Source organism: Aotus nancymaae, unplaced genomic scaffold (genome assembly GCF_030222135.1).
Source record: "Aotus nancymaae isolate 86718 unplaced genomic scaffold, 86718_ANA_hifiasm-v0.15.2.pri h1tg000010l, whole genome shotgun sequence".
Lineage (NCBI taxonomy): Eukaryota > Metazoa > Chordata > Mammalia > Primates > Aotidae > Aotus > Aotus nancymaae.
Window position 1 is genome coordinate 53,476,585 of NW_026988421.1, and position 14,777 is coordinate 53,491,361.

Genomic DNA, 14,777 nt, shown 5'->3' on the forward strand with positions numbered 1-14,777 from the left:
GACTATGTGAAAAGACCTAATTTACGTTTGATGGGTGTACCTGAATGTGACAAAGAGAATGAATCTAAGTTGGAAAATACTCTTCAGGATATCATTCAGGAAAACTTTCCCAACCTAGCAACGCAGGGTAACATTCAACTCCAGGTAATACAGAGAACACCACAAAGATATTCTTCAAGAAGACCAACCCCAAGACACATAATCGCCAGATTTATTAGGGTTGAAATGAAGGAGAAAATACTAAGGGCAGCCAGAGAGAAAGGTCAGGTTACCCATAAAGGGAAACCTATCAGACTTATAGCAGATCTCTCAGCAAAAACCCTACAAGCCAGAAAAGAGTGAGGACCAATATTTAACATCCTTAAAGAAAAGAACTTTCAACCCAGAATTCCATATCCAGCCAAACTAAGCTTTATAAGTGAAGGAAAAATTAAATCTTTTGTGAACAAACAAGTACTTAGAGACTTCACCACCATCAGGCCTGCTTTACCAGAGCTTCTGAAAGAAGCACTATACATATAAAGGAGCAACCAGTATCAGCCTTTCCAAAAATATATCAAAAAGCAAAGAGCATCAACACAATGAAAAATGTACACCAACTAATGGGCAAAACAGCCAGCTAGCATCAAATGGCAGTATTAAACTCATATATATTCAAATTGGATAAAAAGCCAAAACCCATTGGTATGCTGCATCCAGACCTATCTCACATGCAACGATACACAAAGACTCAAAACAAAGAGAAGGAGGAAGATTTACCAACCAAACAGAGAGTAAAAATAAACAAATAAATAAAAAGCAGGAGATGCAATTCTCGCCTCTGATAAAATAGACTTTAAAAACAAAGATCAAAAGAGGCAAAGAAGGATATTACATAATGGCAAAAGGATCAATGTAACAAGAAGAGCTAATGATTCTATAGATCAACGAGACAGAAAATTAACAAGGACATCCAGGACTTGAACTCAGACCCGAAACAAGTAAACTTAATAAACATTTATAAAACTCTCCACTTCAAATACACAAAACATACATTACCACCTCACACCTATTCCAAAAGTGACTACATAATTGGAAGTAAATCACTCCTCAGTAATCGCATAGCATTTCATAGGTTTAAATGAAATATTGGTTGGCTGCTTTTTGTTATTTTCTTCCCTTATTCCTTCCTGTCTACATCATTAAGTATAATTATTGGTATAAAAGAGGTTTTCAATACCCATTACTAAACTGCATTCTAGCCTGGGCAAGAAAGCAATACTCCCATTCTCTCTCTCTCTTTCTCTTCCTTTTTCTTCCTTTTCTTCATTCTTTTTTCTTTCTTTCTTTCTTTTTTTTTTTTTAAAAAAAAAGAAAAAAGATAGAATGGTGGAAATATTTCTAGAACTGAAGAAAGAAATTAGTATCCAGTTTCATAAAGCTCATCAAGTGTTGAACATGATTTCTAAACTCCACATTATAGATAAACTATAAACCATTAAAAATAATAAAAAATTCTTAAAGTTATGGAAGAGACACAAGTACAGCAGATTTCTCATCAGCAACAATTGTAGTTCTTTGGTACAATGTAGAGGAAGGAATCCAAGTGATTGAGGGAGACAGGAATGTTGGAATGTATTGATCATGTGGAACCCCACTTACCTAAAAAATAAATAAATAAATAAATAAATAAATAAATAAATAAATACACAATCATGTCATCTGCAAACAGAGACAATTTGACTTCCTCTCTTCAAAATTGAATACCCTTTATTTCTTTCTCTTGCCTGATTGCCCTGGTCAGAACTTCCATACTATGTTGAATAGGAGTGGTGAGAGAGGGTATCCTTGTCTTGTGCCTGTTTTCAAAGAGAATGCTTTCAGCTTTTGCCCTATCAGTATATTGGCTGTGGGTTTGTTATAACTAGCTCTTGTTCCTTTAATACCTAGTTTATTGAGAATTTTTAGCATGAAGGTGTGTTGAATATTATGGAAGAACTTTTCTGCAGCTATTGAGATAATCATGTGTCTTTTGTTATTGATTCTGTTTAAGTGACGGATTATGTTTATCAATTTGTGTATGTTGAACCAGCCTTGCATCCCAGGGATGAAGCCCACTTGATCATGGTGGCTAAGCTTTTTGATGTGCTGCTGGATTCGGTTTGCCAGTATGATTATAGGTCCTTATAGTCAGTGTTTTTCTCATCACTTCTGAATCCACTTTATGTTCCTACACCACGTTTTATTATGTTTTGTTAGCTTTACACATCTGTTTAGTTGCTTTATTTAAATACTTACTTGAAAGATTGTGGGGGTTGGGGAGGAGAAAAACAAAAAAGGTAAAATTTGTAAACTTAGATATAAGCATAATGTTCTGTGATAAATTATAAGACCTAATTCTTCTGTATTACGAAAAGGTAATTAAATTCCTCTAAGGGATCCATATCTCCAAGGCAAAACAGCTTTGATAAATGGGTACCAGTTTTTACTTGTATCATGTTCGTAAATGTATCCAGATTAATGAACACTGAATGTAGACTCACAGTTTAATACTATGGGATATTCACTAGGTTTCTTAATATCTCTTTCATTTATTCATCTATGAAATGGTGGTAATAGCATACACCTTAAAGACTTGTCTTGAAAATTAAAGAAAATTTCTATGAAGAACAAGCCTTAACCTTCTTTAAGCTCTATTTTCTCATCTATAAAATGGATATAAAATAATACCTCAGTCACAGGTACATTGTGAAGATTAAAGAGATAGGCATATGTATCATATTTAGAAAAATTCCCATGTAGACTAAATGCAATTATTATTATTTTATATTGTTATTTTACAAAGGTTTTATAACTATCCTAAATTAATTCCCTCACCTTAAATATTGGAAATATAGATTTCCTTAAACGAAGTACCATAGTAGCATTCTTTAATGGGCTTAAAATGACCATTTTTAAAAATTGCATGGTCTCCCATTGCTTTCATGGGATTCTCTATTTACTTTGGCCCTAAATCCCATAAGATTAGCTACTGTAGAGCAATGATTCTTAACCATGGGTGATTTTGTGCCCCCTCCTCTCCTTCTGCCTCAAGGGTATTTGGCAGTGTCTGGAGTTATTGTTAAATGTCACAACCGAGGAGAGATGTAAAACTGGTCTTTAATGAGTGGAGGTCAGAGGGGCTACTAAACACCCTAGAGTGCACAGAGCAGCCCCCATAACAAAGAATGATCTCGCCCAAAATGTTAATAGTGCCAAGGCTGAGAAACCCTGGAAAGTTGGGAAATTCTGGTGTAGAGTTTCACTTCCAGAGAGGACTAACAGGAGAAACTGCCATAAAGCTGGTGGAAATACATGTTTCTTACTCAGGTACTGCTGTTTCTGGATTTTTTTTCTGACTTTTGTTTCTAGTTTTGTCAGAGGCTTAACAAATACTGTAAGAAAATAAGAAAATATGACATAGAATAGTTTAGAGTCCTGCAGATTACCATTACCCATCTGCCTCTAAATCCGTAAACAATTATATTTCTAAAAACTGCTTGGACCCAAATTAACAATCTTAAAAAGATTCATCCGACTCCACATCCAGCATACATCCAAATTAAGAATCCTGAAAAGATTTATCCTAGTCTGCATCCAGCACACATCCTAAAGAAACCCTATGCATGTGAGTGTGCAGGGCTACACAGAGCAGTATCATTGGGAATGGTAAAAAGGTAGATGCAATTTAAATACCTCTTAAGAAGAAATGAATAGAAAAAGTGAATTTAAAAATAAATGAGCTAGATATGTATCAAGGTAGATAAAGTTCAAACATAATATTGAGTGGAAAAAGTAAGGCAACTTCATTTTTATACAAATCGTTACAGCAAAATAATACAATACTAGTTAGGACTGTATTTGGTTATATTTAAAGAAATTTATCAACAGTAGCTTAACCAAACAGATCATTGTAATTTTGTCCTGCAAGATTTCAGCTAAAGGTAATCTAACTGAAGTTGGCTTCCAGGTGCCATCAATCTTGTCCCCACAAAGAGGGGGAGAGAATAAAATTAACTGGTCTGGTGGTCCAAAAGAAGAACAGGGAATGATAATGTGCAAGTGTGTTTAATTAGTCCACTTCTGCTAAAGGACTCAAACATTTATTTTTGTATGGGCTCATACCTGCCTCCAGGGTCCCTTCCATAAGGATCATGGCTTATTTTACCTTCTTTTATGTTTTCATCCTGAGGATCACAAGACAGTAACTCTTGTGACAGATATTGCATCCATGCTCAGATCCAAAGAGGGAGGGAAGACACAAGATGAAACTAAATCTAAATCTGCCCCATCTTAGCAAGAAAACTATGATTTTCCTAGAAGTCCCACCTTTAAAACTGCTTATAGCTCCTTGACCAGAACTTGGCCATATCCTTCTCTATCCACCATTTGGCTTTTTAGCTAATGACAGAAGAGCTTGGGAGGAGGGATGACTAGAACTCACTAGGCCACAGACTAAAGTTCTGATAGGACAGAAGAAGGGATTAATGACAACTGGGTGGGTCATTAGAATTTATTGCCTCGCATATTACATATTGTTTAAAAACAGGTAATAGAGATATCAAAATGTAGACTGGGAGAATATATACCAAATTTATGAAAATGTGTCTTTAGGCAGGGAGAAAGAGGAATACAACTGAACAGAAGTACAAAGAGGATTTTTAGTTGATCTCCACTGTCTTTATGTATCCATATTTTAAAACATCTGAAGCATATGTGACAACATATTATAGTTTTTAAGCCTGGATGTTAGGTACATGAATCTTATACTCTATATTTTCCTGTAATTTTTCAAAATTAAGTAAAAAATCTTCGAAAGCATTTTGTTAACCTTCAAAATACTGGGGCTAGTGGTAAGTGTTCTTTTACCATGAGAGAGAAAGAGACATGAAAGTATCGTCCCAAATAATAAGAGAAAGGAGGACTAAGATAAAAATTCCAGGGAGCTACATTCCCACTGGTCCCCTAAGCTAGACAATTCTTGGAAGTTCTAACTCCCAAATCCGTATTACATACAGAGTCTCCCAGGTGCATACTCTGAAACAATTAAACTAGGATTTAAGCAGAACCATGGGGAAAAAAAGGTAAGTATTCATGATTCATCTTGTTCTCGCTGAAAGTCAGCATAAAAGCTTACACGTACAATGTTTCCAAATAGCTGACTGTCCTAACATTTTCTTTCATAAGAGATAGGTCACACAGGATACTCATACAAGAGGTGCTTTTATGTAAGACATTTGTATCCCCCTCCTCACCATAAAAAATGTGTAATGAATTATTTTCTAAAGTTGATGGGTTTGGATTCATTTTCATGAAAGTCAAAGTCACCCCCACACAGTAATGAATTCTTTTTGGATGCAATTCAGACTTTCCAAGGTTACCAATTCAGGTCCTACAGAAAGAATTATACCAGTCTGACAAGAGGTATCTAAGAGAAGTTGAGGAACAAAAAGTAAAGAAAAAGAAGACAGGATGAGGTGACGTCACCAGCACTGCACATTTAATGAGTACTTAGGAACTTATTTTCATGAAATATAGACAAAGTCAGTTTAGAATAGGTTTTAATTTATGCAGATGAAGAAGTCAGAGAAATAAAAGAAGGGAAGTCACTGTTTTAGTTTCACTTTTACTTGCTGCAGATTAATGTCCCATGACCTAAAGTGCTCTCACGCAAAGTGGAAGAGCCAGGGAGAGAAAGGAAGGGAGAAACCTGTGTCATGGAAGCTTGAAGGGTCTTCTATCACAGAACCCCACAGATTCTCTGCCATGGTGTCTTTCTTTTATTCTTTTAATTGTTTTTGAAATGTAGTAAGGGTTTCAGTGTAAGAAGAAGGAAAAAATAGTTTTCTTTTTTCCAGCCCCATTAAATATAGAAGAGAAGACAATCAAAAGAAAACACTGACAGAAATAATTCTAGTACCACAGAAACAAGGGCAATTGTTTTCCTTTGAACCAATGTGCACAATGTTAACTTCTGTTTGGAAAGAGGCAGTCAAATGACTTTTCTCATTTCGGATGAGTGTTAGAATATTTCTGGAAATGAACTCTGTTGGCAACAAACCAGCTTAGGGCCCAAAGAGTGGTGATTATTCAATCCCATTCTGATTATGCTGAGAGATGGAGTTTATACCCACTTCCAGGGACAGTGGGACTATTTTACTGGTCAAAGCTAAGTTTAGAAAATTTCAGACCAATGGGAAAAGCAAATCTACTTAGATTTTTAAGTTGATTTGTTGTCACTACTGCTCCATGATGGAACAAAGTCATTTCATAATGCATTCCTACCTCAGGAGCTGAACCTTTGGACTTGAGTCCCTTGGACCCAAAGACTTGACCTTTTATAAGTCTATTGACCTCTCTGAGTGGTCATTTCCTCATTTGTTGTTTTTTTTTAACTTGCCTCCAGAGTGGCTGTCAAGATTGAGATAAAGATGCGAAAATGTATGAACTTTAAAATGGTGGGAGAGTAAAATTGTTTCAGGGATATCATAGATATTATGTGCTAATAGCAGAAAAGTAAAGATGCTTAATTTTTTGTATGTTGTAGATTTTTCTTGTAGTTTGCTTTTATGTACAGGTCATTCTAGTATTGAGCATGCCATCCCTAGAATACAACTAGGATGATCCTTTTCTCAGCTTTCATTTCTTTGCTTTCAAGGAGATAAGGAGATCCAATATCCCTTCAAGCTCAAAGGCTCCAGGAGTATGAGACTCAAAGTATAAATAAAGAGCAGAGTCTATGAGTAAAATCCTTGTACAGGCAACCTCTGAAAGGAAGTCCACAGTGTGACACTAAGTGAAAAAGCATTTTTGAGGGACTTGAAGCTGAAAAAACAGAAGCTCTCATAGTCAGTGTTTGCTTTAGCTTCTCTAAGAAGTTGCAGAAACAAGGTCTATATTTTTTGGAAGCTTCTGATTGAAAAGAGAATTTTTATGAAGTTTTAGAAAAGCCATAAGATGAGGGTGAATTCTCTGATAGCTGCTTAAATAGTTCCTGAACATTATCCCTTTCAAGGAACTGGAGCTTTGATGAATGTGTCTGTCACCCCAGAGATGCCATGTATAGTATAATAAATGGATCAGTGCCTGGATGCTTAGTCTTCTATGGAAGAACACAGAATGCAGAGATTCAAGGGTGAGCTTATTTTGGTCGGTGCTGATTTTACATCTGTGCAGGTAGGTGTGCAATTTTAAAATGCAAATTACCAGGATGCTATATAGATCACCAGCACTCAGGCTGTGAAGCGGCATGTGTGTGCAGCAGGACCAGAGATGTCTGTAAGTTCAATCAAGTCTGATTCAACAGTCTCTAAAGTAGAAGCAACAGCAGATCCAGAAATACCAGCCGTTGCCTTTCATGATGTTGACTCCCAAGCCAAAATAAACCAGACTGAATGAACTTTTTTGTCGTATCTGATTCAGCAGCACATAGCTTAATGGGCTGCTTCCCAAAAGAGAGAAGTGGTGGTGGACATCTGTTTTTAAAAATGACTGACGCGTTCCTCAAACTAGCATTTTCTCTATGGCTTTTATGCCATGTATCACTATCACTAAATATCATTTAAACCTTTCAAAAAGTATTTGAAAGAGTTAAGAAAAGAGATTATAATCCTCAAGTATGGACCACAAGTACATCTTCTAACATTGTTTTGCTGTAATTAAATTTGCTAGAGAGTAATGGCCCCAACTATTCTTCCTGTTAGCCAGTGATTCTGTAAAAATAAACCTCTCAGTGCTTCTCACATGTGACAAATGAGCATCTTCTGCCCTGAATATCTACCAGGGATACACTTTAAATTATTCTGAAGGTCTGTAAAGTGCTTTTAAGTCTTCCATGGGGCTTTCACATGAATGCTGCTTCACCACTTTGAGCATAGAAATATGGCTGAGTTCAGACAGAAGTCTCTCCAGAAGTGCCGCATCCTTTGAAAAGAAGACAGCAAATCATAGCCAAAACTGTTGTATGTCTAGAACGAGCTCTTGCCATATTTGGGGGATCCTATGGTGGCCATCCCACAGTGATCAAGGGCCATCAACTCACAAAAATGTGTTTTCAAAAAACAAACAACTTTCATTTCTTTTAAATCAGCCCTCTAAGATCTCCTTTCTTTTTTGCATTTCCTCTTATATTTCAAAGTGCATGTTGGGAGTCAGGCTAGGGACTTCAGGTTCCACACAATACTCATAGAGAACCAAAATGAGCCCTTCACAGGCATGAAGGTAGGTGACAGGGAGCAAAGTTTATGGAGGCTGTAGCAGCATTTTTTTCAAAGGCCACTGTTATAAAATTTTCTCTAAAGCAAGTAAAATGTCTTATTCATTTGTATATCCCTCACATAGCTAGCAGTGGTTTGTATATGACAGATATTAAAAGATACTCATGATGCCATGATCATTCGTAGAGCAAAAGTTATTCCTCATGTACCATGAGTCTCCGTGGATTACAGAAAAACTAATAAAATGAGGTTTCAATTCCAGAGTTTACCACAGGGGCACCATTTGGTCTAGGCTTCAAATTCACAAAAGGCCTGAAAAAATATTTCTTTTCTCCAAGTGAGGTTATGTATGCCTTCATAAAGGTGATACTGACAAGATTGAGAGCTGAAGGTGTTCAAAATACATATTTAAATTAAGCCAAAATTTTTGGAACTCTTTCGATGTTTTCTTTTTATTTTTAAAGAATAAGCCAGTGTATTATTCCATTTATATCTATCTATCTATATTAAAGGATTCACCAAAGAATAACCTTTAAAGTGTTAATAATAAATTGTAATAAGGTGGGAGTTCATGTGATTTTTACCCTTTGTATGTTTTGCCCTCTGTGTGTATTTTACCCTTCTGTATGTTTGAAATTATTACATTGATCACATATGATTTATATAATCAGAGAAAGAAACAAAATTATATTCATTATATGAAACAAAATATAGGATGCAGCAAATGACTTTGAGAGTCAAAGATAACTCCTTAGTCTGAGACCAAATGACTCAAGAGGTGATGGTTCTATTAAAAGAAATTGAAAGATCAAGAAGAGAAACAGATGTGGGAGAGGAGATGTTTTGAAACTAATTGTGAGCATGTTAAGTTGGAAGTGCCAGAAGTGTTTCTGCATGGAAATGTTGAAGAGAAACTTAGAACAAAGCTAGAAATGCAGATTTAATATGGCATTGATGACAGGGGAGTCACAGAAAGAGGGCTGAGCCCAAACGAACAAATTAGGGCTTGTAAATTTAGAGAGTAAAGCATTAAACAGACCCATGCACACAAAAGAAGCCAATAATGAGGAACGAGGAGGTGATGGGTCTCATATAACCATGTGAGTGGAGGTGACCACTATGTGTCAGCCCCTAGGAGAACTTTGCATGCCATCTGGAATCAAAATGAGTAGAAGGAGCTGCTCTAGGGTGGGGTTGAGGTGGGATAGGGACATCCCAGGAAGAAGCATCCACAAATACAAAGTCCCAGAGACAGAAAGAAAGTTGGTGAATTCTGGCAATAGACAAAATTTCAATGTGTCTGGAGTTCTATGGTTATTACAGCAGAGTATAAAACATGACCTGCACCCTCAGACAGCTCACAGTCTGATGGGAGAGATGGACATAGCAACAAATCATTACAATACATTATGGTAAGCATAGGGATAGAGACAAGATAAGTATGAGTGCTATAAATAGAGGGGAGACGTTCAGGTCTGGAAGCAGGAGGGTGTAATATTTTTCATAAACCTTCTGAAACTTTTATGAGGGATTTTGGCAAAACGATGGTAAATAGTAAATGGGAGATATTGCTAGAAAGGGAAATCTCTGGAAGGGAAAGGAAAAAGGAGAAGACAATATATTTATAATATATTCACAAGCTGTTGGATTAGTAAACACAGAGAATAATTGCATAGTTCAGCCAGATTCAAGAATCGGAGAAAACTTCTGGAGACCATTGGCCTGTTGCTTCTCTTGCAGACTCTAGTCAAGGTCCATGGTAAGTGATGGATCCCATAGCTCTGTATCTATATTGCCTTACCTGGCATCCTTAGGATTGCTGCTTCAAAGGAAACCTACAAATTAGAGACCCAGGACTGAAGGATGTCTCTGCTCTCAGGACAGGGCATGTCTACACTCACTCACCTGGAGTACCCAGAGGGCACAGAACAATTTTTGCTTCTGGGATTGTTCTTTCTCCCCTAGCTATCAACTCTGGCTGGAGAAATTAGGTCATCAGTAATGGAGTGGTGGCATTGCTAAAAAGAGAATTACACTTGTAAACACCAGCAATGTAAAGGATAATGGCATGTTTAGGGGAACATGCATGCAGGTGTGTGTGTGTGTGTGTGTGTGTGTGTGTGTGTGCGTGCATGTGTGTAGGAGACTACAGTAATGAAAAACCAAGTTGAAGAATTAGGTTAGGGGCAAGGTGTGAAAGTTCTTGAATGATTTTGGAGGGACTTTAGGTTTGATCTTGTGGGCAGTGAGGCATCATGAAAGTGTTTTAAATAAAAGATATGTGATCAAATGTGCATTTTAAGGCAGCCAGCTTGGAATGCAGTTTGGAAGATTACTATGGAGAATTAAACCAGGAGGTGGGAAGACCAGTTGGGAAATAATTGCAATCACTGAGGCAAGAAATGACATGACACTAAATTAAGATATTAGTACTTGGAATAGAGATGGTAGTATAAAGATTGAGAGGGAGTATAAGCAGCATAACTGAGAGAATTTAGGGATTACTTAAGAAGAAGGTATAAGAAAAAAGAAGCAAGGGCCTAGGAAACATCTGGTTTTGGCATGGGTGCCTCAGTGGCTGGAGATGCTGCTGGTCATTGCTTGGAACACAGGAAAGGAGTAGGTTGGGAGTTGAGTGTGGTAAGACATATATAATTATGTATATAATTGAGTCTGTGATGCTTGCAGAATATCTAGGGGAGATGCAAATCCAGGCATAGAGTTCAGGAAAGGAAAGAGTTTGGGGTTAGAGATACCAATAAAAATTACTAGTTATAGGAATTATTGAAACCAAGAGAGCCAATGAAATAATTATAGAATTTGACCCAGCTGTTCGCTGCCACTTAGGTCATATGGGGACTCTTGCATAATAGAGAGAAATATTCTTTGCCAGAAGGTATAAACAACCCCCAAGATCCCAGAGCCACAACCATCTGAATTCTTCAGCTATGCATTTGGCAGAAGCTGAAAACCAGCATCCATAGAGAAAACATATTTTGTCTTGTAGATCCAATTTTCCTTGCCCAAAATTCTTAGTTTGGATACAAAGACTATATGATATTTGACATATGGTTGGTTTAGAAATGTTTGTTTCCTCAATAAGTCGATCAGATTTGCATATGATCCATTTGATCACTTACCACAATCAGTTATAAATTTAGTAAATACTTGGCAAAATTATAAAAGCTTACATACACAAATTAGATGGGCTGTGAATACAGACATGGAAACAGATGCAAAGATTCTTTCTGAAGTTTTCTCTGTCAGGGTTCCTTCAGTTCTCAATCTCTTCTGGGGAAATCAGCATTGACGGTGTCATTCAAAGTAAAATTCCTTGATGGTTTGTTTTGGTGACCCTATAAATGTCAGGAGTGTGGAAGTGTTAGGCTGGCAGCTTCAAAGTAGTCTCCACGGTACTCATCAAGAAAGACCCAGTGAATCTTTTTGGTAAGTTTGATTTTTCTGTGCTCTTCTATATCTATTCATTATTTCATTTCCCAAGTATTTGACACTTCCTAAGGCAAGCAGAATTTGACATGGTTTAAGCCCTTGATTTATCTAAAACTTCTCAAGATTATCCTTAGTTATATTGAGAAGGTCTTTATTTTCTTTGGTGAAAATAAATGATGTGCTTTTACTTTATTTGCAAAATGATATCAAAGCATCTGTACATAGCAGTAAGCGCAGGTGAAGGTTACAAGTGGTGAGGTTTTCTTTGTTATAATTACTTTTAACATTACAAAAGTGATGCATAATTTTAAAATTTCAAGCTATCAAATATAAAAAGTAATTTTAAAAAGGGAATATCCATGATCATTAAAAACTTGATCATCATTTCATGTTTATTAACCACTTGTGAAGGTATAGATAACATTTACAAAAAGAGTAACATACTAACTTGATTTGTATCCTTATTTTTACTTAACAGAATATTTAAGCTATTGTTTCCTATCAACACTATGGCTCTACTTCATTCTTTTAAAAAATGGCATGGTATTATGTAGTAAAGAGGTTCCATTATTTAACCATGACTCCATTGATGGACATTATGCTGCAACTATAGAAAATATTCAACAGCCTTATACGCACATTTTTGCACACACATATCTGCAAGATACATTCTTAGAAGTGGAGTTGCTAGGTCAGATGATAAATGTGTTTTTTTTCTGACTGCCGTTGCCAAATTGTCTTACAAAGGGTTGTAACAAATTTACACCCTCGCTATGAATAAGAATGCTTACTTCCCTTGATCCCCTATAGTACAACATTCTAAAAAACTTTTGGGTCTTTGCCAACCCAGCAAGTGAAAAATGGTTACCCTGTAGTTCAGTCTGCATTTCATTGTGGTTTGATTTGCATTTCTTCAACTATTCCTTTTTCAGTGAATCAGATACTTACATTTTTACTCATTTTTTCCAGGGATTTTTTTTTCTTATTTGTAAGAACTGTTAGTTCATTAAGAAAACTAATGCTTTGCTATATTTGTTGCAAACAAATTAACTCAGTTTGTTGTTCAACTTTTGAATTTGCTTATGGTATTTTTACGATGCTAAAAGTTTTAATTTTATGAGCTGAAATTTACGAATCTTCTATGGTGTCTCATTTCATATCTTGCTCAAAAAGTATTCTCACCATCACAATTATAAAAACAAAGTTTTCAGTCTTTATTTTTTTGTCTTAAATGTTTAATTATTTGCTCTATCTGGAAATGTTTTGGACATAAGGATTGAGGTAAGGATTCAATTTAATATTTTCCAGAACCTAAACTATTTATAATATCTTACCTCGCCCCGTGATTTATCACATTTCAGAATCCCTTGTGTAGCTTGGTCTATTTATTAAACTTATTCTGTTCAACTTTTTTCCTGCTTACTCATATTCCACAACCAAATCGTCTTGGTTATTATAGCTGTTTAATATATTTCAATATACTGAAATATCTTTCTTGTTTTTCTACTTTCTTTTGGTATTTTCCAGCTATTCTTTCACGCTTATTTTATCATGAAATCTTTGGAAACAACTTGTGCAATCACAAAAAAATTAATATCTTGTTGATAGCATGATGAAGATTGTGCTACTTGACCTATTTATAGATCAATTTATGGAAAATTGAAACTTTAAAAAAAAAAATCAAGGCTTCTTACCAATCCCCATAAAATAATTTCTTACTGTTAAAGTTTTCATATATGGCCCTCAAAATCATTTTAAAGTGTTCTTCACATAGATCTTACACATTTCTGAAGTTTATTCCTATGGGTTTTATGGATTTAATTTATATGTAAAAGAAATCTCTTCATCAAGTATATATTCTATGTAATTTTGTATGTAGAAAAGCTATTGATTTTTGTGTGATTTCAGATTATTTTTAATAGTTTCATAGGTTTTAATGTGTTTTCCTTGGATGTTCAAAACTCAATCTTCTATGAATCAATGATAAATTTGGCTCCTTCTAATTTCTATACCTCTCATTTCTCGTCTGATTTCTCTGACTCCTTTCTCCAAAAAGGAAAATAAGAGTGATGTATTTATGAAATCTTTTGCCATTAAGAAGTGTTAAACTTTTATGTAGGAAAAAAATCTGTCAATTCTTCTGTAGCTTCATGTCTTGTTTCAGAAGATTTTTCCCATCCCCCACAGGCTAAAGACACATTGCATATTTTCTTCTAATATTTATAGTTTTCATTTTACATTTACATCTTTAATCCATCTGGAATTTATTGCTATATATTGCAGGAGATAAAAATCTAACTTTATTTTTTCCAGATGGATTGCAAAATTTCCCAACATCATTTGTAAAATTGGTCAGCCTTTCCTCACTGGTTTGAAATGCCACTTTAATCATATTCTAAATAGATCAGTTTTATTTTTTAAAGCAGAGCTTAAAAACTGTAAAGGAAATGAATTGAAGTAGAGAACAAAGACATGAAAAGCCAGCAAAAAATCCACATTAAGATAAAGTTGTGCACACACTATTTAATGCATATAATAAAATACAAAGGCCACTAATAGCAAAATAGTATAAATATAAATACTCCAGAGAAAATATTCTTATATGGTATTCTAGTAAGAAAGATTCAGAGGATAGAATGGATACTCATAAAATATAAGACCATAGGCCGGGCGCGGTGGCTCAAGCCTGTAATCCCAGCACTTTGGGAGGCCGAGGCGGGTGGATCACGAGGTCGAGAGATCGAGACCATCCTGGTCAACATTGTGAAACCCCGTCTCTATTAATACAAAAAAAAAATTAGCTGGGCACGGTGGCGCGTGCCTGTAATCCCAGCTACTCAGGAGGCTGAGGCAGGAGAATTGCCTGAACCCAGGAGGTGGAGGTTGCGGTGAGCCGAGATCGCGCCATTGCACTCCAGCCCGGGTAACAAGAGCGAGACTCCGTCTCAAAAAAAAAAAAAAAAAAAAAAAAAAAAAAAAAAAAAAAAAAAAAATATATATATAAGACCATAGCAGTTAATTATTCAAACATTGTGTAAAGTTACTCCCTGCATATGGAAAGTTATTTGAAGCCTCAAAGCTGTAAACATCCTC